This window comes from Caloenas nicobarica, chromosome 1 (assembly GCF_036013445.1).
Source record: "Caloenas nicobarica isolate bCalNic1 chromosome 1, bCalNic1.hap1, whole genome shotgun sequence".
NCBI classification, from domain to species: Eukaryota; Metazoa; Chordata; class Aves; order Columbiformes; family Columbidae; genus Caloenas; species Caloenas nicobarica.
Window position 1 is genome coordinate 78,361,055 of NC_088245.1, and position 22,756 is coordinate 78,383,810.

The window sequence follows — 22,756 nt, forward strand, 5'->3', positions numbered from 1 at the left end:
TGCAGTTGAGCCCCAGGGTCACTTTGAGTGCAGACTCATGATGTCTGTATGTGTCAGTTGTTGCTGCAGCTGATGCATGCACATCATTCTATGGCTGGTACAAGGCAAGGGAGGACACCTGCATTACCAGGCAGCCAGCTAATAAAATAACACAGTTTGCTTCATAATCTGTAAAACTACACCACCATAATGAAGTAATCGCCCACATCAGGAAAGAAACTATGAGCTTATACATTATATATGTGAAAATTCAATGATTAGATAATCTGGTACGGGCTCTGAACACTTAGATATCTGATCTGTATGCAGTTAAAGCTACACATCTCTCAGAAATTAAATACATGAAGTAATGCTAATTTCTCCATCTCCACAAAATATGTGGTGCTAATATACCAACACAACTCGATTCCAAAAGGTTTAGTGTAAGGGAACAACTTAGTTTCCCCAAAGCCAGCCAGCAGCTGAAGTTGACAAGCGAGAGTACTAAACTTCCAGTTTCCATGGAAATAGAATTTGGATCAGAACAGACAGATTTCAGAATTTAAGCTGCTCTCCATCTTACACTCTCAACTCCAACATTCATTTTCCCAGGTAACGACAGTTCAAGAGAGACACAGATGCCATATACATTAGTGATCTAGTATATACACACACATAGATATATATCTATATCTTGAATATTTATAATTTCTATACTTTCATGTAATATACACACACATACATAGATACAGTGAAAAAGAAACCAACTCATTTCTATTGTTGATACGACCCACCAGAAAAGCACAGCAGCAGAACTGTGAAATTTTTAACTGTAAAAATCCATTGTCTTTAGGCGAGAACCAAAAAGGTGTATTTTATCACCACTAATGCAATGCTTCCACAGCAGCTGCTGCCCAGTGCTGCAAGGGAGAATTCCAACTTGTTGATTACAACTGCAGGATGCTCACTGGCAGCTACAACAGTTTGCCAAGGGTATTTATGGCTTCAGTTCCTTGTGTTTGGCAAGAGCAGAGGAAGAGTAATTTTCTGGAAGTATTTACACTGATTTTGCAGCTGATGACAACACTCCATCTGCTCCCAGACACTTTGGTGCCTCTGCCAATTTCTTCCCTAACGTATTGCTTTCTCCAAGCTTCACCAAGGTTTCTCTACTTCCTGAACTTTGTTCTTTCACTAAGTTTGAAGGGGCCATTTCAAGTTGTGAGCAAGATCCTGAGGTAGAAACATCTAGCCCTATGCCTTAATCGCAGATCAGCAGACAAATAGATGGTATTTCAAATTACTCCCCGGTCTCAAGACCATCACTTCCAGAAACCTGAAGATATGGCTGATAGCTTCAACAGAACTGTCAAAGTCCCTGAAATAAAATTGGTCTGGAGGCCAATTTGGAGAAGGAGAGTTTTAAGAGACTCAAAATAATTCATTCTTCTACAAAAAGCCCCATGGAAATCAGTATTTCATCGAGCATTTAAAAACGCGGCCAAGTAAAGCAATGTCCCCTTTATAAAAATATTTGAGATTTGTACCCAGCAAGCCCAATTCTGAGTGCAATACTTGTGGTGTACATTGAACAGATGGAAGGATTCAGTTTCCACCTGTCTGCCTGACACTTTTCACACACAGTGTTAAACATGAAAAGAACTAGCAAAAGCAAATAAAGATTTGAAAGCCTGAAATTTTAACTTTAAGGCATGTATCAAGGCAGAAGTGTACACAAGTAATTTCACTGCTTTCTCCAAGTTTTGTACAATGATCAAGCTACCTTTGTGTCATGTTATGAATCAAGATAAAGTATTCCTAAAAAATGTAACAGCTCATCTTACAGCATCACATAAGTGAAAAATAACACCCCAAATGTCACATTCAGACCTCTTCTTAAGATAAAATACTCAATCCACCATAGAAAAATGGACTGCAAGGTCAGAGATTCCTGAAAAGTGACTATAACTTCCAGCAGCTCACGGAAGAACCATAAGTATTTAAACCCCCAAGGGCTGACATAAACAGCATCAGGCTGCTCATCTGTTTCATTTGAAAGCAGGAAAGTAGATTAGTGTGAAATTATGTCGCTAAGGAATAATCCCAACAGGATGAATGCAGAAAATAAATGCTTTAATCCCTTTTGTATCAGTACACACATGTATAAATTCATTTACTATTAGGCCTAGCTCAGAGATAACTCGGATCTGTGGTGTGCAGGTCGGATTAGATGATCAAAAGGTTTCTTGTGGCACAACACCTGCCTCAAATTATCTATCCTATTTGTTGACAAGAAAAAGAATTTACCTGTAAACACAATAATCCTTTCTTCTAATAATTTGCCTTTCTCCTCTCTTTTCACTGACCACCTAAGCAGAAGAAAAAGGCAAATCATGGCAAGTTAAAAATCAGGTGTCAGCTTTATTCCACTTCTGCAATTTGCCTTAGTTACTTTTAAACCCCAGGACCACAGTGATAAGCCCAGAAAAAAACGATGGATTTGAAATAAGACTTTTTCTTTTCTGGGAGCCCTAAAATATGTAAGCAACTTACTGCTTCAAGTTATAGGTTCTGAGAGAAATTAAAAGCTGAAAAAATCTTTGAAGTGACCAATCTCTTTGCATTTAGGCATTAGACTGAGGTTTGTGTTTGTATCAAACAAGAGACCAATTCAGCAGCTACCATCAAATACAGCAGCTTGTTTTGGCAAGTTCATTTTTCAGAGATCAGATTTAGCTATTCAGCTTTAATACTCTTGTTTTTGAATTAACCATCTGTTCTGTAACATTTAGACAGACCTAGTAAAGTAGGATGTCAATCTCAGGGGTCTTAGGGCTAGAACACTCATATGTACATACCCACAACAGGCAGAGCCCATCAAAATAATAGTAAACCTTCTCAACAAGGAGTTATGTTGTTGATTTTCGTACCTAGCCTGTGGTTTCATTTTATCCAATTAGTAACAGGAACTCGAGCCTACGCAGTACATATTTTAATCAATTAACACAAAAAAAGGGAACAACTTTAAAAGGCTTTGTAACAAAAAGACTTCTATTTACAACAGCTGTAGGTCAGAGTTCTTAATCTAGGCCCTTTTAAGAAGATTGCCAATAATAAAGCATGCTGTTCCACAGTAAATTGTCACTGTAAAAGTAGTGTAAAATTCTTACGTGAAAAGATGTAGCTAGAAAGCTCTGTGTTGCTGTGGAAGTATAGAAGCTTCTTTTTACCCTTTCAAAAAGATATGTACGAGTACACAAATGGTCTGTTACTTGAAGTTACATCAAAAGAAAACAGGATTTATAGGTGCTGCTTGACTAGTGAACTTTTAATGAACATTTTAATCAATTGATCCTTTTAAGAGAAACACACCATCAAGAAACCATTTGTTTCAGCAGACTACCAACATAAGTGGCTAAAAGATGGCCAAAGTATGCTACAGAAACATTTGACAAGCTCAGAGTTCCCAGATCTTTAAAAACCCTTTTCCACCTAAAAACACCTGTGCATTTCTACGCACATTGCCTCCAAAATCATGAATAGAATGGCTTGCAACTGATACTACTACAGTAGTCTCTCAAAGGCGTAGTATGACCTACTTTCACAACCTGGTCAGTAATAAGGGCTTATTGGTCCCAGGCAGACACTTGACTGACCTCCGAGACCTTCTTACAAAAGCCGGTACGACTGCTTTTACAACAGCTCTGGCAATGAGGCTGCATATTATTGTAAAGCTGGTAGCACTGAAGTACAACAATGTTTATTTTGACTCTAAATTAAAGCATTGCAACTACACACCCTTACAGACACAGGGCCTACTACAATTAACTCTTCTATTCCCATCCGTCTTCTACAAGAAAAATCTCACACTGAAGTCCAGCAATACACCAATGTAGAGCAATTTATGTGTTCTCTCACTCCTGCAAACAATAACCTGTGTTCACTGCACACCAGCTTTCCACAGCACAGATGATCATATCTACAAAAGTACTGAGCAGTGGCTCAGATCCACCACATCCCACCTCAACTGGCATCAGTCCACTGACTTTGGAATCAGCATAATGTCTACATATTCAAGAGTCCCATGCTCAAATTTCAATAGTCACTTTTCACTTCATAATATATTGCTTTTTAATGATTAAACTACAGAGCTAAACTATGAGCTTCCAACACAAGCTAGCACATAGTTAAATAAACTCTTACATTTTTACCAAAATCAGGAAGCAAGAGATACCAAAAATTCCCCAAAAAACAATTCTGAGACACTGCAATGACTCCAAATCACCATCTTGATTTAGAAAACAAGCTATCATTAGGATTGATAACTATTGACGCATATAACTAAACAAGCAGCAGAGGATGCCAGAATATATCACTATCCTGAAATCTCCTTTGAAACCTTCCCCTGACTCATAGTATAGGTTCTACTAAATTAACTTTTAATTTACTGATTTTTAAATTAAGAAACCTAAGATTTTGAAGTTCAGGTGCCTATACATAAGTAATTAAATAATGCTGTGATGCTCAGGTATTTGCGAAACTTTCCAAGAACTGATGCTGCAGTTGCAGAGTATTTTTGTACAAGCGACCAGTTAGTGACTTTGCGTTCTTAGTCCTGTAAAGTTTCATCCATCTCTATTCCATTCACTATTGCCTTCTTGCAAGGTTATTTCCTCTATAAGTAAAGTAGTGAAAAATTAGCTTCCCCCCCTTTCTCTTGATAGCATGTGCTAGCTTTTTTTTTTTTGCCTTTTTTATTTTTTTGGTAAAACAATCAGGTAACTGAAAGGAAGAAAATAAGCTTTCAACATGCATTTTACCAACTGCATAAAAGTTTTATGTCAGTACTTGAACCAAAAGAGAACCCCTTCCCTGTACAAATAAAGTGACAGTTTAATGGTTTGATCACAGATTTAATTTCAAGAAAAATTCTGGTGATATAGCACCTGGTGAAAGACAGGGTATTAATCAATTATTCCTCTTCAACTTCATTAAAAACCTGTTGTTCTGCTCCCACTTCAAAGCTTGCAGCTGAAGCTTGATTTATCAAGCTGGGCCCAGTGTTGAATGTTTCTGTAAGTCTCAGTTATCATTAGTGAATTACAGTCTTATTGTGACACAGGCTGCCAAAGTCTAAATACATGAAGGAACACCCACTCTACTATTCCTATCACAAAAAAAGAGTTATGTGAACAAGTTGATCTGAAATACTGGATCCATTATCTAACATATGCTTTTCTCCATACGCACCTTACTGAAGTGCACACATACACCAATTAAGAAAAAGATCTCATTGCTCTTTTCCTATAGAAGAGTCTGTATTTTTAACTCATTACAGGTCTTATCAGTTGAACACATAAATCAAATTTTGTTAGAGGTACCCTGACTAATACCTTTTTTCTTCCTAGTCAATATATTTTGCATTATTTCTAATGTTCACCATGTTTATAGCTATTTTTTCATTAAATAATTCATAGGGAATTTCAATAGATTATACATCTGTGACAAGTTTCCCCTAAAACACAGTTTGTCTGCTGAATTCAACTACAGAATCATCAGATTCCATATTAAAAAAAATCAGTTTCTGGAAAGCTGAGAACTTACCCTAGAATTTTGAGCAAGGTCCTACCAACTTGCCCTGCTCCACACCTCTTTAAACAAAGATTCTGCAGTAGCCAGAAAGAGATGCAGAGAAAGTCCTAGATGTTCTGCATTTATCCAGTAGTAGTGCTATAAAGGTAAGTAAAAATATGTTATAAAAAAACTCACTGAAGAGCAAGGACCTATTTTCACCTCTGGTTTAGTTGCTGGAAGTATCAGCTGATGGGGGTTGTGTGGTACAAAAACCTCTTAAAAATAACCTAAACAGAACTCTTCACGCTGAAAGGACCCACAAGAGCCCAGCCTCCCGCTTAAAACAAGGCCAACACTCAATTCAGACCAGGCTGCTTTCATCAGCTAGGTCTTCAAAACTGACTTGAAGAATAAAGATGCTTCCCTAGAAAATGAAAGCCTCCAATTCTCTATATATCATCATTAACAAGAACACAGTTCAGACACTCAGACAAGCCCTAAATCAGTGACAAATCTAGACCATTTTCTTTGTTAAATACTTTTACAATTAACAAAGTTCAGCGCTATTGAGCTACTCCAGTTTTCCAAACATTCCGAAAGTTTTTCTTAAAGTGCAAAAAGCATTCCCTGTTATTAATGCTTAATGCATTTGTAATCAAGTCAGGTTCACTTATAAGTGCATCATGGGTAAATGCATACACACAGTGTTGAAGTCTCAGAAGTCAACTAGTGTTGACTCATTAAAAAACAACTGGGTGTCTCAGAGCCTGGGACCAGTGCCTTTATAGTGGAATAAGTCAATTTGAGTTTCATAGGAATAATCTATGTAAATAGGTTTTCACATTAGTTTTTAATGTGAACTGTCACAAGTGCATCGCCTTTCCCCAGTTCAAGATACAATACCAATCAGTTATCACAGACAAACCTGAAAAAGCAAACACACAAAAGCAAACCTACAAGTGATTTGTGTCACAATATTTGTTCGGGGATGATGGTTCAAACTGAGTTGCACCAAATTAGTTTACCTCACTCTCTACCAATTGCATTTCTGATGCTTCAAATAAGCTTCAGCATTTATTGACTGAGTGTGAGAGCATCTTACATTAAGACCACATGTTTACGTATAGCATATTTTTAACAGCAAAAGCTGACAAAGTAACACATTTTTACAGGTCTACATAAATCCATACTTTAAGCTTTTTTTTTCTATTCAAATAAAATCTCCACATCTATTAAACGTGTACAAAGCAGCTGATTTCATATACAGATTGCAGGAGGTATAAGATAGATAAAATAGGTGACTTGAGATGTTTGGTAGTTTCAATACTCATTGACCAAAACATGGCAGTAATTAATTTAAAAAAAAAAAAACAAACACCACCACACCATGAAGAAACAGCCAGCAGGGTATCAATCCAAGTGTCAGCCCATAGTCACAAACTGCACCTCCTCTTCTAAGCCTGCTCTCAAGACCAAACCAGAAAAAGCAGCAGCATAAGAGGCAGAGAACTTGGTACCAAACAGTTCTCCAAAGGTAGCGCAGAAGGTCAGAAGACTGGCTTCTTTCCTGAGGGCTTGCTACAGCACAGGAGACGGGAGAGATCCTCATGCTCCTATCAAAAAGTACAAAGGACAAACCCTGGGTAATGGAATCCAGTTTAGCTACAGAAGAACCTTCCACACTCAATTCCTAAGGATGATTCTTCCTCAAAGTCTCCCAGGCAACTCATGCTGCTGAAGCATATGCAAAGATTCACCATATCTCTTTACAGTCCTCAAAGAAAGTTTATTTTGAACTAATGTATTGTATTCCATATCATGAAGAGAAGTCTTAAATAAAAGTAAGCATGTTAATAAAGTGATAGAAATAGCTCTTATCTAGATTTTTAAATGACTGATATTTGAACCAAAAATTTGAAATCTGCATAGGAAGAGGCAAATGTAGACAAAAGTTACCAATTCAGACATGTTCAAGCTCTGACTCAGGTTCACACACTGTCAAATTGGTCTGAGCAAATAAGTATTAGCAAACAATACTGTTACAGATAAATTTCATAGACATGCTTGGCCTCCATTTTAATGAAATTAAGTAACATGAATAAAACACAGAAATACCATATCTCAATGCATATACAGGATTCAGTTTGATTAATGCCTTTGAAATGAACAGAAACCATTTGCATCTTAAGCGCTAAAGAGTATAAGGTAACAAGTCAGACACAGAGGTGATGGGCTTGGGATGGCAAAACAGAATCTAAAGTTCTTCCTGTAAAACTGATGATAAAGAATTTCTCAAAGGATACTCTGATCAATTTGCTATTCTGTGGACTTAAGCTTAAAGATTAGAATTTTCTGTTCTTTACTTCATGAGCTCTTTGAAAATCTGTATTAACTCTCAACATTGGGAATAGATCAATTGCAGGAAATCATGTGATCAAGACAGATGTTGGTTGTTTTGGGGTTGTTGGTTTTGGTTTTGTTTTTTTTAAAGGGCTATAAAAATGCACAGAAGTCAAAATACTTACTAAATTTGCCTTGGCTTTAATGCCTCACTTCAACATCAAGCTTAGCAGAAAGGACCCATTTTAGGCTGTACAGCTATTTTTCCAATGACACTACAACAACTGTACTAAGACTGGTTGCAGAAGTCAGTAAGACACGGAACACACCACAGAGCAAGATGACAACACTGGACATACAAGAATATTATTTTGAAGTTTCATCAGGCATAAGAACAGACAAACCCTCATAAAAAAAGCTCTGTATGCTCTAACAGTATTAGAGCACTGGCCATTACAGTTGATACTTTGTAGGAAAAGCTGAAGTTGCAGGAAAAGATACTGTAAGAGTAGCCAGTAGTTTATTATTTGCTACACACAATGTACCAAGTCTTAGATTACACTATACATACACACTACCCCTGAAACCAATTAACAAGCTTATACCATAAATGCACTCTTCTACTTAGTACTTTTGACATACTGGTGTCCACTTACAAGATGAACCTTTCCTTTGATACTTGTTCCTTAAAAGATCATTCATAAAGTACTGTTGTTAAGTATGCCACGAGAACGTTTTTAGATTTCTCTTTGCTTGAGCTTCTCACCAGCAGAGATACTGTACTTTAGCTATGTGCATGCTGTTAATCCACTCAATGTGCTAGGTAAATCAGGTTAGCTTAACATCTTTTGCAGAAGCTTCCCCTGGCCTATGTGACAGCCACAACACACAGGTACTGTTAATGACAGAGGCTCATAGGTGACCTCTTTCTTGTCCATCGTAACTTCACATCTGTGCCCTTGCAGGTTCAGAATTGCATCCTGTATACTGACAGAAATGCTCATGTTGACACACAAGTTAGTCAACTACTTATCTGCAAAGCAGGACTTCATTACAGTGTCGTCTTGCTGGGATCGCCAACAGTCTCGCTGGCTCACAATGGGACAGGTCTAATTAGTCATCTAGTAGCTAAACCTTTTAAATTTTTATGAAAAAAGCCACTGAGAAATAGTAGTTGGATATCCAAATGAAGTTTCTCCTGTAATCTCATACTAAGGTTTGTACTATGAATGAAGCACCTCAGATAGCTCCCTTCCCAATATTAAAATCATTCTCAACTACGCAGTACTTGAAATCCCAGCAAGTAACAGAGGCTTAACATTACTGCTATACATCATGACATCACACTTTTTATGATCATCACCAGGGATTCAAATAATACTGTCTACCGATCTAAAAAAGTATTTTTTTTTTTCCCCATGAGATCCCAGTTTGAGATGGTGACCAAACTTCTGTTAGCTCAATTTCCTAATTGCAGGGCTCAGAAACCAATCTCTTCTTGCAAGCTCCAGAGCTGACAGAAGTCCCATTGGGCCTGCGACTCCACATGGGTCATGGTGCACAGTGAGGGAAGCCATCGTCTATTCACAGAAGCCACCTGCCCATGTTGCTCTGTTGAGCAATAGGATCCATTCTGAAAACTAGGGGATGACGAGATATATATCATCTAATGGAAGCTGGGAAGACATCAACTACATTTTTCAGGTCAGAAAACATTTTACAGCAGGAATGTATGGAGGATATTTCAGATACTACAGCACAATCTTCCCTCATGTTGCATTTTGCACTCTGTTATAGCAGAACAGTCTTCTGCCTACCATGTGCTTGATGTCCATGCAAGGAAGAAAAACAGTACTCTTAAAAACAGTGTTTACACTGAATGCTGTCCTCACTCATACTAGCAAAACTGACAATAATGGAGGTTAATTTGAAATGCTGTCTTCCAAAGTAAAATACAGTTTGTCCAGAGATCATTATGGACTGTTAAAGTAAATCATAGGCAGAAAGCACATAGATTTCTAACTATTTAGGCTTTGGCATATGCATTTAGAATGACAAGCATGAAGGGCACTACAAAATAGGAAAAAATAAAAAATATTCCAGCATATATTTAAATAAATCCAATCATCCTCTTCTCTGCTACCCAGAATCAAAGCAAGTATGTTTTTACAGAAGTTGAGTTATTTAAGAACAAAATAATACTATCTGGAGGTGACAGAGCATTTCTCAGTTAGGAAACCATAAGCCTAAAACAGGAAAGTATATTTTCTATTTCCTTCTATTTATGTTACATTTTTATCTTACAGCATGTAAATGTATTTTAAAAGTCATTAAAATTTTGTACACAAAACAAAGTTTGCACTTATGTGCCCTTACTACAGTAGTGGTCTGTGCTCAGAGAAGGAAACATAGGGCTCTTACAACAGGTGATACTGGTATATTGTAATATGGAAATACAGCCACTGCAGTTCCTTACCCTCTTCTGAGGATAGGTATTTTTATCCTGACAAGTAGTGTACACAGAAAATATTTACCTGCCATAAGCATTCTAGTATTAAAGTCTAGCTAAAAACCAAAACAAAACACAAGCCTAAGTAATTTGACTGTATTTGACAGTCCATACATCTGTAATGGTCAATGTTTCCAAGCAGCTCCTGGAAAAATAATCAAAGTTGAAGAGTGAAGGGAAAAGCAGCAGATAAGTGAAACTAAGAATCTTGTCAAGAAAGATAAAAATGTGGTTAGAGGTCAGTGAAGGACAAGGGGAGGGAGGGGAAGAATTCTAGAAAATTCTTGGCTTGGGTTTCCTATAAGGCTAAGGCAGAGAGCTGCCAGCAACAAACACACTCTCTCCCAGGGAGCAGGGAGAATGAGTACTGACAGGATGTCAGGATCACAACAGGACAGGTGCTCTAAATTAAACCCAACTCCAGGACAAGGAAACAGCAAAGCAAGTGTCCCCATCCCTGGCTCCAAACAGTTCGGCAGCAGAGGAATTGAATAGAGGAACACCTCTATCTGCAGCTGCAAGATTCAAAGAGAAAATCCCAGTATCCTTCTTCCCCATCAAAAAGCAAATGCTGCACTGCAACTAAACAAACACCTAGAAAGCCACTAGTTCATGAACCAATATTTAGGAAGCCTTACAGCAGAGCAGAAAGAATCAGTAGTGCTGTCAGACAGAGCACGTGAACAATTCACTAATTGAAAGTGTTCACAGAATAACAGCAGGTACAGCGGGAAAGCAGCATCATTGGGTTGAGGAAGAACCGCATGTTTTAAAAGGCACATGGTAAACTCAACATCTGGCACGTCAGACCAGGAGAGGATATTCTGGACTACAAAGACACCCACAACAGATGACACATGCAGGTGACTGGTGTCCTGCTCAGAGACCCCCTCAGTCTAAGGCAGTAGACCAGCACTCCATTTCCAGCTCATCCGTGCCATGCCACACAGGCAGCTCATGTCAACACTCTCATCATCTGCCACTCCTTCCCACCATGACGGGAAGGGAGCGCCCATCTCGCCAGCACTCACACAGGGCTGGAGCAGTAGAGGTCAGGATCTCATTCAAGGCCTCTGAATATTACAGTAATAAACCATTGCTGAGGACTTGTTTTGCAATGCATCAGAAACGTAAGATCAGCAAGTCCTAAGAAACCAAACACCCAAAAAAACCCCCTTCTGTCTTGCTAAAAATTTAAGTAAACCAAAACCACCACTTGAGTACTTTTAAAAGTGTGATTCTTTGCTGCTGCTGAGAGCCCAGCTCCCTCCCACCCCACCTAAGAAAGGTGAGCCTCTTTCCTTAACTTCTACTGCAGAACATGGCCCATCGTTCACAGAACTTCAGTTCACCAACAGCAAACTCATAGTCAAGTCTCTTGCCATAGCACATATCACCTCTTAAAGCTGTGCTGCATTTCTGTTCTAGCCTTGCCTGCAGGGACTGCAAGTTCCTGTACTCAAGTAAAAACACGAAAGAGGAAAGCAGCTAAGTAAGCAGCAGGCCTAAGGTAGAATATTATCTTGAGTTACAAGGTCAGAATAAGTTTTCTTGCACCAGATCGCCCTTGCAGATGTCAATCCTACTTGTATTAAAAGGCCTCTAAGAAGAGTTCTCCACAGTCTCCCACAGAATAGCTTAATCCCATGTACCACTGCTTTATTCTATATCAATTTAGTTGCATCCTGATCTGTCCTTGGGAAACATGCGACAGTCACATACCATATCTGTTATGTCAACTTCGCACATACTTCATTTTGTCATCTCCTCAAGTCTTCCATTCTTGGAAGAAGAAAAGCTTAAACACTTTTTATTTATGGTATATCTCAGTTTGAAATCAGATAAATTCACAGGACATAAACTAAGTAAACTGGTAAGCAAATACAGGACTTCAGTGAAAGAACACTAGTAATAAGACAGAAGATTACTTTTCTATGCAGACTATTTCGTAAATTCTTGTTAAATCAGTCATTTTCTGACAGATCTTGTTCACTAGAATGAGTTCTGATGAAAGATTTTACTATGCTATTTACCAACTCCTTAAAAAAAAAAAAATCAGTGTTCCCTTGTATGATAAATAGCCTTTGTTATCTCTTTGGAGTATCAGGTTACCAATTCCAATCCCATTAACAGCATGAAAGCACTGAATTGTATTCAGCATTAGTCCTGTTGCTCATCAGTGCCAGTTCTACTACTTGAAATACACACTCTCAAACACACAGCTTATTCATTAGTTCTGTCCTTGCTCCCAATGAAACCAGCGCAAAGGTTTTGATTGACTTGGAGCCATGGATGAAGCCCAGAGCAAGCATACACACAGAGGGAACAGTTCTGACGACTGAGAACATGTTTTAAAAGGCAACACAATCACTTTCTGATGGGCAAGGACAAGGGTATTCCACCACTGGCATATGCTTCTCTCCAGATGCCAGTTATTCCAAGTAGGAGGGCTAGTTAATGCTGCCAGCCATACAGCTGTAAAGACACATTTAAGCATTTGGTATCTTGATTCCCAATACCGACTTTCAAATATTATTAGCTGTGGCATCTTCCTACTTCTCCAGGAAGAGTTTGACATGTGCAGACATCTGATGAGTTCCTTACAGTCTGTCTTTCCTTCACGTCACGTTGAAGCAGAAGCAAGACAAGGATCTTACAAGTCTTTAAGAAGTACTGGCCAAAGAAAAGGTCCAATTTAGTACAGAACTGGGGAATTTGAGTCTAAGGTTACTCTCCCGTCTAGCTGCATCAAAACCTGCTTTCTTGATATTGTTCACTTAATGCCACGCTAGTCAAAGTTAATATTAGCATTAATCCGCTGGACAATAGCCATAAATTCACTAACTGCCAAATTACATGCAGCTTTTCTACGGTTTTAAGCTTAATATTGAAGAAACACAAACTGACAACAAAAATATCTGCTTTTTAGAAAGAACAAAGAATGCTTTGCACTCAATCTCAGTTTACTTAAAAGGAGGTGATCACAATCAGTACAGGCATGGCAGGAGGGAGGGGAAGGGAGAGAAAGCAGATACGATCTGTTGAAGATCCCCAAACAGTCCAGTGACAAGAACAGACCCTCCAACTCCTAAAGCCACACAGTCTCCCCACTTTGGCACAGATGCAAAACATCTGGCTGCTCAGCAGAATTGCAGCCTTTCCTTATCCGTGCTCATGAAACTGCTGACTGATGATAAAACAAAATCTCAAAAGGTTGCTCTGGAAACTCCAACCCTCCTTTTGAATAACAGCTTGAAAACATTGACAAACACTTCAGGAGTCCAAAAAAATCTTTTAGCAAAAAACCTACCATTCAGTTGAAACAAAAGGAAGTTACAGCTCTTTAAACATTAAGAAGCATACAATAAAAAGAAACCACCAATACTGCCTCACCATTTTAAACCTAGATGATCTAGAGACACAGCAAGGTGCATGCTGGAAAGACATCAGGTACTGTTGCAATAAGGGAAACAAGATACAAGGTTACACCTAGTACAGCTTTCAAAGTGAGTATGGAAATTCAAACTACAACATCAACCCTGGAGCAAGGGCAGAAGCTGGATGGAAGTCAGTTACATTACACATTTCTAGAACTTTCCCTCCCCTTTCCTTTCAAATGGGTACTAAGGCATTAGAATCCGACATCTCAAAACACCATCACGACTCCTGACACTGGGAGAAATAAATATCCTTTCAGCGGCACAAATGTCACATCACAGTATGAAGGCAGGGGTAATACTACAGCATAGGACAATGTTCAAGCTTACCTTTAGAGTTTTGCTGCTTGTTTGCAGGTGAAAAACAAATCCTGGAGTGCCTCACAATTTTTCAAAGCTCGAATATACTTAGTGCATCTGCGTAATCATTTTCCATTCATAAGGAAGGCTAAACCCTCTTAAATGAAACATGCATTACCTACAGTACTCATTCCAAATCCTCAAAATTAACATCAGTCCTACGCAGAAAAGCTTCAAGGATCTTTACAGGTTACCAAGAGTTTACTTCCAGTCTCTCTGTTAATATTCCCCTCTGAGTTCCAGTATCTGGGACTATATAGAGCACATAGCTCACAATTTGAAGATTCAGTTGGCAACCACATTGAGACTTGTCTTGTACAGTGGACTCCAATATCAGAATTTAAGTAAAAACAAATTATAATACTTGGAATTGGCAGCATCCTAGTGTATCATAATGCATGAGTACACAGGTTTTGTTAACTTGTTACTGTGGATTGAACTGTGGAATATTTCCCCAAATATTTTCCCAAACTCAATCTGAAATAGCACAACATAACTGGCTCCAGTTTTAACTTTACTAGAAATGGTTTGGAACTAAAACTAATTCAGTAATATATATTGCTACCTTTCCAAACACTTGAGTGATCTGTTAGCTATGTGTTTTAGGAAAAAATAAATAATTTCTTTATATGCATTTACATATTTGAATTACAGACCTAGTGTGTTACATACAAAGAGACTACAGAGATGACCTGTCCTCATTATCATTCTTCCCTTCTCATGCTAAAGATAGCATAGAGAGTAAAAATAAATAAATCCTCAATAGCATTAGGAATTAGACAATGTCATGTTGAAAGATATCCTAAATGATGAGCCTTATCTCTTCTTGCTGGCTGGGACAGCAGGGGGGCTCTGACCCTTGGAGGGGAGGTAGGCTTTAAGCCTTCACTAGGTGGTCTCTTTGCAGTAGGCTCCATTCCCAGCTGTAATTGCTTGTCAGCCCTAACTGGATGCCTGAACACTCTGGAATAGTTCAGCAAAGTATTTAAACAGATGGATGGTACAGGCCGCTGGAACAAAACTCATTTTTTTCTCTTGCCATGGCTCTCTTTCAGGACATTCCTTTGAAGTCTGTGCCACTGAGGAATCAACAGCTGAGAAACATGTGTTATCATACAACATTGAGCACAGCAACAATATTGCACAGCAAGATGCTTTTGTTCAATAATCCTGGACTATAGAAAGCATTACAATGCCTTTTGTTGTGGGTAAGCCCTTTTTCCAAGCACAACAAGAAAGTAAACAGATTCCTCTCTCCTTTAACGGGTAATTCAAAAGTAAAAAGGTGAATTAAGGGGATTTCTCAAGTGTCTACCATCTGAAAGCTTATAGTGGCTATCTCCTCAAGTTCTCTCAGACACATGCAACGTTCTCTGTATTTATGTTATCACAAAGGGAAATAACAGCCCAATCTGCAGTCCCTGTGGCAGATGTGACAAGCCCCTATAAGCTACAGCTCAAACTCACCTTCTTTTCCCAAGCAGGAAAAGTTCTGTGATCTCAACTTCATAGGTAATGAACCGGAACGAGAAGCTGCAGCAGCACGGCACCGCTCAGCACACGCAGGCCAGCCTCCCCCCTCCCATATTTTATCAGTAAAGAGAAAGATGACATATAGACCTCAGAACAGTAACATGCAAAAATAACAAACATCCTCTCACTAGCCAGGAAAACTATTCTTGTCAAAGCTGCGAGATCACCACACACTTTGAAGTGGGTTAGGAAGGATGAAAAGAATTTGTTATTTATGAAACTGCATTTGAAACTAGACTAACTGTCCAGATTCAGAAGCACAGAACTAGCTATGTACATACACATGAGGACAGCAAGTTATAACCCAAAGCTGATGCAGTTGCCTAATAGCAAGCTTCTATAGAATCAAGTCTCATTTTCACTAAGAAGAAAGAACAACCTGCAACAGGGAAGAGCCATGTATTTACAATGTTTGAGTCTCAAACATTACAGGAAGGTAGGCATTGAGATTATAATATGTCCCATTACACTGTAAAGTCCCAACCCCAGCATGAAAAAAAAATTACAAGAAAACCTGAGCTTTCAAAAAGCCCTAGAAAACCACACAACATTTACATTTAACTTCAAGATAGAGATCTTAAAGACTTCAAAACCCAGGCAAAAAACTAAAATTAGAAAGCAAACAAGAAAACCCATGAATACTAAGCCAATCTCATAATTATAGAGCTCACACACACACACAAAAACACACCACCATACACAAACAAACAACAACCAAACAAACCACCGCCACACACAACAACAAACTCTACAATACAAACCAGGACTGCATGCCTCACGCTGAGGGGGCTCCTCAGCCTAGTCCCCACAAGACAGTTTTCCACCCAGCAATTCAATTTAATCGAGTTTCTTTCTGGAGAGGCCAACAGTACCCTTCAAATTCAGCTTGAGGCAGACTGTTAAGGTACCACAGAAGCAGCATGCACCGATATTGTCAGAGATATACAGGGGATAAAAATAACTCTAGTCTCAAAACCATTACAGCAATGCAAAAAAAAAATCTCATGCTGCTCTCAAAATAAGTGGTGATGATCAATGACTATTAGCACAAGCAAAACTACCATCTGACCAGCATTCAAAAACCACAAGGAGTAATACATTTACATGTAATTATTCTTAAAATCATGTGTAAAAGCACTTGACAGAGATTCAGGAAAGCCTCCACATCCTATGAGGTGCAGGCAGGCAGCTGAGGCAGAGGTCACACTGCCATGCGATGGCATAAGCAGGAACAGAACCCACCATCCCCAGTGCTCAGCTCTGCACTTCAGCAACTCCATCTCCTTTCTATCTAACATGTTCCTTTTCAGGGCCTCCCTTCAAAAGGATTTTTAAAAGTAATGCTTATCAACTTAATTTGTCTCTAGAATTATTGGTGGTGTTTCCAGAAACAGTCCAAGGCACAGTTTTAAAAGACTTGAACGACTTAACTTGCTATTTTTCTATTTTCCTCTATCCCAAAGTTTTTCATCTCCAGAAAAGATAAAAAATAAGATTAATTCAAATAACTGATCAAATTCTGTTGGGCTTGTCAGGGAGGGGAAGGAGAAGGATGGAGAGATTAAGTGTAAGAAGTGAACTACCTTAACTCTCCCAGTTGTTCTAAAGGGCATACAACTAAACACTATGAATGCCAAGCAGACATTTCAGTTCCCTCAGCAATTCATCACATATCAAATCATTCTTTGCTTTAACACACAAAGAGAAGTACTTCTAGTTCAATGTCTAGCCGAATTTCTAATTAGATACCATCAAATAAAATTCAATCTGAAATGGTATTTTCTCTTTTCTTTAAAGAGAGAGGAAGAAAAGTAGGACTTGTTTAATTTGCAACTTAGCCACATAACCCTGTGGTATTCTGGAATGGTATCTATCAAAAGAGGTAACATAACACAACCAAGATCCACATTGTTTCCCTCTGACCTAAAAAGTTGACGTTCGTGAACTACATATCCTTTACTGAAAAAGACATCGCTCTTTAGTTTTACAACACTTAACACAATCACACCACTACCAAACACAATTAACTGGAAGACTGAAAACCCTGAAACAGGTGTCTTTGCAGAAATCATTAGGCAATTGATTTACTTGCTCTCCACAGCCCGGCACATACTTAGTTTTAAACATGTAATGCTGACTGGAGCAGAGGCAGAAGCTTGTGAGGTCCAAACCAGATTTCATAAACCACACGACAGCACTTTTTGACATAGATGTAAGCAGTTTCCAGAAATTTTGTTAAGGTGTCAACCTCTGACATATCTGCAGTTTTAGGATGGAATTCATGACAGGTGTAATTCTAAAGGGGACACTGAAATCTGTCACCTTTCCCCCGCTTCTGATTTTCCACGCTGATGAGACCCACCAGCAATACTGAACTGCAATTTAGCACACCGCTCTGTCGGCATATTAAAACGCCGCTTTGCTGAACAGAAAGTAGGCTGGCACATACCAGACTACTACAGCCCCAAACCAGAATCTGGACCAGACCTTCCCAGCAATAGTTTACAGCTGCATAAATCAAGAAGAATCCGTTTTCTTACCCTTTAAAGTTCATGCCTCTGTATTGTCCTACTGTACTGTATTTGCTTAAGTTTCTTCTCACCAATACTCTCCCACTCACCCCCACAAAAAAAGAAAAATAAATCTCGTACATCCCCTGCTGTCAAAACAGATTTCCTTTCAATCATTTTTTTCTTACTGGGGGAGAGAAAGAGAGGGAGGTGTTGGGGCTGGAATAAGAGATTAATCGCGAAACAGAACGGCACTGTCTGGAGGAGGGGAACGCCGGGTGGGGGGGAACCCGCAACAACCAAAAAAAACAAACCACGCCATTCCACTTCGCAAAAAAAAAAAAAAAAAAAAAAAAAAAAAAAAGTTGGGATTGGGATTTAATGTTCTTTTCGAGGACAGTAAGAGGGAGGGTGAAAAAAAAAATTACTACAAAGATTTCCCCGGATAAGAGAAGTAGCTTCTGAACTTCCTTCCCAAGAACACAGAAAAATATTCTTTACTTTTCCATACGATGCCTGAAGGAAGGAGAAAGACAAAATGCCAACAGAGAGGAAAAGCTGGAGGGAGCTGGGGAAGTAGCGAAGGAAGAAGCGAAAGGGCAGGAACGAGTGCGAGCGGGCAGGCGAGACGCGTAAGGGAAAACGGGAGAGCCGAGAATGCAAAGGAAAAAGAAATTTTAAAAAAATCCGAGGGGAAGCGGGAAATGGGGAACACGGCCGGGAAAGTTGGTGAGTGCAGGCAGAGGAGAGAAGGGGACAACGGGGAAGAGGCGGCCGGGAACAGTCACAAACCCCGCAGTGGGGACGAGCCGAAAGACGCCGGGGAGGAGAAGAGACCGGGGCGGGACGCGGAGCCGGGTGGGCTGCGGGAGAGAGCGAGCAAGGGCAGCGGGAGCAGGGCGAGGAGGGCGGGCTCCGGCGGGACGGCACCGCGCCGGAGTTGGCCGCGCACTTACCGCTCGGCCGGCGGCGGCTCCGCGCCCGTCCCGCGGCGGCTCCCCCGGCAGCGCCAACGGCCCCAACGGCCGCCGGCTCCGCCTCGCGCCCCGCGCGGGGGGGGGGGGAGGGGAGGGGAGGGGGCGGCGCGGCCGACCCACGGCGCAGCGCCCGGGGGCTCGGCCCGGCCCGGCCCTCCGGGGCGCCCCGCTCCTCCCCCGGCCCCGCCGAGCGGCCGCCGCCGCCACTTCTCGCCCAGCCACGCGTAGGGTGCTCCCCGCCAGGAGCGGCCACCCGCGCCTCCTTCCTGCCTCTCCCCTCGCTCCCCTTCACCGGGAGAGACATGTAACGGAACTGGGACGCCAGCACGGCATTGTGGGAGCTCTTAAAGCCGCAGCCGCCCGCTGCCCCCCGCCGCCGCCGCTCCCCGCCGCCGGCCCGGGCGAGGGCGCGTCCGCCCCGCGTCCTCCTCCCCCCGTCACCACCGCCGCAAGCAGCGGTGCAGGCAGCGGCAGCAGCCTTTTAAAGGAGAGGCGCTACAGCCCTGCCTAAAAATAACCCCGCAGCGGGGGCCCTGGGACCGGCCGATACAGTGTGCAGGGGCAGCGGGTACCGGCGGGGGCAGTTCGGGGCGAGCGGGGCTGCCCGCACCCACCTCAGCCGGGGTGGGGGATCCCGCAGGAGGCAGAGCTCCGGTCCCAAACAAGCAGCGCTGCCGGGAGCTCTGGCTGAGGCATAGGCTTGCGTTTATTTTTGTTTTCCCTGAGATTTTTTTTTTTTTTCCTATTGTTTCTGGAAGAAGGAAGAATGCCTTTGGTGCTTATTTAGAGCTGAAATGCGGGAAGCCGGCAGTCAGTGTTGTCAATTATTTCTGCGTTGGGTTTTGATAATGGAAAATTCCTCGGGAAAAAAAAAAATCAAACAACGGCTCAGAGCCCCAAAGGCTCCTAAACAGGCGGCTGTTTTGGGCAGAAAGTTTTGAATAAGAACTTTTAATCAGTTTTGTGTTTATTCAACTTCGAACAGGAAAAATGACTGTTTCTAAAAACAAACCCGCCAAACCTATTTGAAAATGAACTTCAGAGCTGTGATTCACGTATCTTTTTCACTGTCAATTAACATTTGCCCTGGATCTCCTGGGCCACCAGCAGCAAAGTGGCCAGTGGTCATTCCAAGCTCTTACCTGTGCTGATGGCCTTTTCAAAGCTGCCTGTGCACCATGTTCAGAGATCAGGACATGCTGGTCATTTAAAGAAGAGTCTCCTCAAGAGAACTTTTTTTGTTGATTGTGTTACCACCTTTTTAATAACATTCCCATACCATTCCTCTGTGGGCTTTTGAGTGTAGCACACTTTCTCTTCTTATTTTTCTGGTTTTTGTTTTTGTTGGTTGGTTGTTTTGGGGGGGGTTTTTTGTTGTTTTTTTTTTTTTAATTCCTGATTCTTTAGGTGAGAGCAGGATTTTGCTTCCACGTGAACCTGTGTTGATGCTACATGGAGAACATTTTCAACAGCATACACATGCTTCAATTTAAATGTGAGCTTATAAATATTTGCAAGATTTAGGTTTGAGGATGTTTCAACAGATATTTCTAGTAGGTCTGGATCTTGGGTTATGATCACGTCTTCCTTCATGGCTTTATACCATTGAGCATCATTTTGTAAGCACACCTGGCAAGATGTAAGAAGTCTTCTGGACACAGAAGGTCATTCTGACCTGTGTCTATGCCTTTTTGTGCTCTTTTAGACAGACAGAAGTGCTAAGCAGCTTGTGAGAAAGACCTTAAGCACAACATGAAATTAGGTATGGTTAGGAAGAAATTGGAAAGATTAGTTGAATTTGTTGTGGAGCATGTGGTTTACATGATCAGCTACACACACACCCCTTCACCTTAAGAAACGGAAAAGAAACAACACTGGAGGAATACCCCAGGAGACAGGAGTGTTGCTGATGACCAGTTCTGCTGCAATCTACTGGATGCGATTTGTTTGCACGTCATGTTTTTTACTGTGACTTCCAAGAGTATCAACAGACAGTTTACAAGCATGAAAAAACATGCGTTTTCCAGGTAGATTGTTGCAAATTTTTAACCAAATATTCCTGTAAAAATCCCGAGATGTAATGTGCTCCGAATAGCACTGCTTCCTTTTTTCATGAAGCCTGTAAACACACCAGAAGTTACAAAACTCATGGAAGATCTTTTCTTAAAATCCAGGCTTTCAGGGACTCATATGAAGAAAAGAGAGTGATCTGGGAAACTATTGAAACTGTATGACCTGGGAAATTATTGTTAGAAGGAGAAAAGCCATTTTCAAGGAGTTAATGGTTTACTGAAAACAAGTGCTTGATAAGTCATTGCATTTGTATCATTTACCACTCCAGGTGTTCAGCAGAACTTGGGGCCAGAATATCAAACATCACATTTTCTGTTGAAAGCTAGCTTGCCAATTAGTTTCTCAAATCCAACAAATAATTTTTATACACTTACTACATCATTTCCTATTAGAAACTTTACATTAGTGAATGAAAATCGCCCTATTACAGAAGATAAATTAACGGCCACGATTAAGAGATTTCTGGATGTTCAGAACATGTATAACAAGGCATAAAATGTTTATGCTTGGTATTGGTATGGTATTTCACTTGCTGGCAGTGACAGCCTTTATAGCCAGCTAGAAAGCACAGTGGGTTTTTTTAGTATTCTAATGTCTTCTTTTTCCTTTTTGTAATTTATTTATGAAGGCACCAAAGATAACACATTTCTGCTACTTCAAAATAATGTTAGTGAAATTTTCAGAGTAATTTTTGCACAGATTGATAGGCCAGTAGGGCGTCAAATACATTTTTGAGAGTGATTTTTTGCATAAAAAATTGAACTCTTTGTGAAGGTGAAGTGATGGCAAAAAGAGAAAATAAAATCTCTATGTTGCTGGGATTGCATAAACCTGTAGAATTTGACCAAGACTATCTCCAACAGAGATGATGACAATGGTCATTTAAGAAAAAAAGAGGGAAATTATGCTCAAATCCAGCCATAAAATAGGGGTAAAATTGTACAAATCCCACCCCCCATGTAACATAGCAGTTTGGTTTCTCTTTGAGCTATATTGAAAGAACAAGATGCCTTGCTTCCCCAGAAAACTGGTTAGGAAGATGTTATGGAGTGACGTTAAGTTGTACCACCCAAGGACACAACTTTGTGCCCTTGTAGGATACATCCGCTATGACAGTTCCCTGTTCTCAGTGCCCACCCCAACCACTTGCTCAGTTACATTATGTGTAATCCTAAATAATTTGTATTTCATTCAGCTTCAGTCGATCCTTCCTTCACACATTGCTGGAAAAGGGTAGGGACTCTAATTCAGTAAAACATTTAAGCACATTCTTACATTTATGTGGAAATTCTGAGGATCTAACCAGAGATGTCTTATGGTCTGTATCACTGGTTGAAGTTTTGGGAGGCAGATTCCCCATGAAGATCCTGCTTCATTTTTGCCAAAGAGGTAATTAAAGTGTCCAAGGAAGGGAGGGAGGAAGATGCCCTTTTGATGCCAGCGCTGAGCGTTGCACAGGGAATT

At 40.4% G+C, this 22,756-nt stretch overlaps 1 protein-coding gene across 1 annotated transcript in view; it reads right to left on the reverse strand.

The window, feature by feature from the left end:
* Nucleotides 1-19,516, reverse strand: part of RASSF8 (Ras association domain family member 8) — a 93,462-nt gene extending 73,946 nt beyond the window's left edge. The window contains exon 1 of the mRNA XM_065656556.1: nt 19,199-19,516. The gene's annotated coding sequence lies outside the window, so the exon portion shown is untranslated. The remainder of the gene's footprint in view (nt 1-19,198) is intronic.
* Between the last annotated feature and the right edge of the window lie 3,240 nt (nt 19,517-22,756).